The 3176-nt window shown below is 41.9% G+C and overlaps 1 protein-coding gene across 1 annotated transcript in view; it reads left to right on the top strand.

Annotated features, from left to right (window-relative positions):
* The first annotated feature begins 1242 nt into the window (after positions 1-1242).
* The window catches only part of klf15 (Kruppel like factor 15), an 11882-nt gene continuing 9948 nt past the window's right edge, over positions 1243-3176 (top strand). The window contains exon 1 of the mRNA XM_083660937.1: positions 1243-1381. The gene's annotated coding sequence lies outside the window, so the exon portion shown is untranslated. The remainder of the gene's footprint in view (positions 1382-3176) is intronic.

The raw sequence follows: 3176 nt of genomic DNA, 5'->3' as shown, positions 1-3176 counted from the left end.
TGATCATGTGTTTCTCTCAGGATGCTGCAGTGGATGCTTAAACAAACAGCTGCTCTGCTGGTTTGCCAACATTCCTCTTGTGAGAGCGAGTTCCTCTCTTTGTAGATTTGAGGAAGCGTGGTAGCTGTTGTTGTCATTGGGCTAGTGGTCAGCAGCACTCATAGGCCCATGCTGAAGGCCACTGACCTACAGTTACCTCAGACAAAACCTCTGTCTGTGGCTTTGATTTGTTGGGTGAAAGCCATCTACTACTGCCCCGTTGTTGTCGTCATCAGAAGCAGCTGTTAATAGAGGAAGGGTCAGGTGGCATGTCATAATATAGCAATAGCCTCGTAACAGCTGTTTCTTTTGATATGCCTTATTTTCCTTCCAATTGGAAATAAAACACGTGTGCCAACACTAAGCTCTTTTTCCCCTCCTCTCTTTCATTTAGTTTTATTATGCGTATGTGTGTATGTATCTCTTTCACTTAGTTATATGCATGCATGTGTGTGTGTGCACTTGTGCGTCGTGCATGGGGGGAGGATCCTCTATATGTGACGTGCATTATGTTGATGTGACATGTACATATCATTTCTCAGTGATTCATTGAAAGTCTGAATACAAATCTATTATACGGATGCACCGGTTTATCGGCCTTACACATCTGCCAATATTCACCTTGTTGACAACCATCGGCCTATTGGCAAAATAAGATGGGATTCACTGATGGCAGTGGCCAATGTTTATGTGTTGTGTCACATCATATTTGACAATCCATGCATCCCTAGCTAGCCTATAGCATAATTAGCCTACTCTATGGTAGGCTAATGTAGGCTAGGTCAACAACAACCTCCTTCAGTCAGTGCGATCAATCATCAGAAAAAGCAAAAATCCCAATGATAGGCGAATTAATTAATAATTAATAATCATAAAAATATAGAACCAATAATTTATCCCTCCCCCCCAAAAAACAATAATTTATGCTTTATTTCCTACTACATCCTCGAGTCACCCCACTTCAAAGGAAGGAATCCCGTGATGTGTGTTGCTGTTCCTCCTCTTCCTCTCCTCTGTCCTCCAGGCAGCAGAGCATGCCCACATGTGTTGTTCCACGCAATCCTGACGGACGGACGGCCCCCGCCCTCCCGCCCAATCAGGCTGCAGAGCGGGGACGAGCCTTCAGTCCCCCGGCCTCTCGTAAAGCCTTGGAGCGCACACACGGCAGTCATGTGACGGTCATATAGTACAACTCAGTCAGCGCGCAGTCCAGTCTGAACCGACGCTGCTGCTGCTGCATGGCGAGTCTCAAGGGCAAATCGTGCGCAAATCGTGCGCTATCCGATGCCAAGGAATAAAACTACAACTCGCTTTGGGATTATATTCGCGTTGAATGAACACGGTAAGAAAAGGAATGTGGGCTATTTGCATTTTTCTCTCTCTCTCTCGGAGCGGGTTCGGGGACGTGTGGCCGTGCGTTCCCATGCTCGGTGCCATATGCTGCAGCAGCAGGCTGCATGACGAAAACATGTTTACGTTGTAGGAGAGCGAGAGAGAAGCGCGCCTACTCATGCGTTATGCATGGCCAAGGGGATGGGCAGCGGGTAATGGCACGATGCTGTGTGGTCTAATAACGGATGGCTTCAGTTGGATAGTGCGGGAATGCAAAATGAGTTAATTCCCTCCAGTGCAGCAGGCAGCACATGTGATTTAACAAGTTCCTTATGCTTTAATTCACTGGTGCTGCCTCGCCTGCCTAACTCAGTTTGTGCAAAGCACATTGATTGCTGTGATTACTTTTGTTATTATTATTATTATTATTATTATTATTATTATTATTATTATACAATTAAAAACAGGTGAATTCATGGTGATGTTACAAGTATAGGCTAAATGTAACGGTAAGGCCTCGGTATGAATGAATAAACTCATAGTACCAAAACAAGCAGGTCGTGGTATCTGTGTAGTATGGAAGCAATCATTTTAATCAACATTTGAACATGAATAGGCTAGGAAAAAAGACTCCTGGCCAACGCCAGTGATGCTGACATTGGTTGATTGATTAATTGATTAATTTATTTTATTTATTTGATATTTTATTTTAAAAGTAGCCAACAGCAGTTCTGCCAAGGCATGGCCTAAAGGAAAAATCTGGATAACACAATAAAACCCAGGGGGTTATTTCCATTGTGGTTTAACTGACTATTGATTAAGCTGATAACCAACTCCAATGACAGTAATTTGCATGGATTTACTGCTCTTTAAGTGTCCTGTAAACAAGCGGGCAGGTGATTTATGCAGTGGAGGAGCACACACTGCTCCCGGCTGCCCCATGCGGTGTTTATTATGTTGACAGTTTGCTCTGGTCGGGCGGGTTACTGTCGGTCACTCACCACAGGGCAGGCGGGCCCCTGGGAAGGGGGGGGGGGGGGGGGGGGGTTAATACAATACATGACCAGGGAAATTACCTATTATGACGTCTATGATAAGAAAGAGGACCCATGTTTCTCATAATGAAAAATAGGCTAGATGAGAGAGAGAAACACTATACAATATCGCAGGAATAATATAGGAGATTTAAAAATACTTTAAAGGTCACAGATAGAAAGACAAGGTCACTATATGAGAATGCTATAACACAAATAAATATATAAACAAAACAGCATTCACCATAAGAAAATCTAATAGAGATACTATAGGAGAAAATGTATCCCGTGCATACTGTATGGTCACTTAAGAAAATCCTATGGGCATGCATGTAAAATAAAAACATCTATATAATAAAGTCAAAATATAAGAAAAAATATGAAAAACATCTATTTATTGTGAGGGCACGTTACAAATATGATGGTTGCTGTGATTGTATTAGCAGGGCCTATAGCCTACAACTAGGCAGTATAGCATGACCCCATAGAGGGCTATTACAAAAAGTAAATTCAAATGATGTCATCCTATTAAAAAAAAAAAAAGGCACAAAAATATAAATTGTAGAAATTGAAATATAAGATCGTATAGCTTTAATTATGTAATGAAGTTATTTTTTCTTTCTGTTGAGTCACTGAAATTCTAGTAATGGACTGTGGTATGGTTACTCTTAGAAGACAGCCTCATTCACCTTGTAAGCCTACAGTGTGTGAACTAAAATGTAAATGTCCTAGTGATCTTTGGTTTCCTTTCCTTTTTTTTATGTGCAGCTG

Source organism: Poromitra crassiceps (genome assembly GCF_964638095.1).
Source record: "Poromitra crassiceps genome assembly, chromosome: 25".
NCBI classification, from domain to species: Eukaryota; Metazoa; Chordata; class Actinopteri; order Beryciformes; family Melamphaidae; genus Poromitra; species Poromitra crassiceps.
Note: the sequence above shows the minus strand (reverse complement) of the source record. Positions and strands in the feature narration are given on the sequence as shown.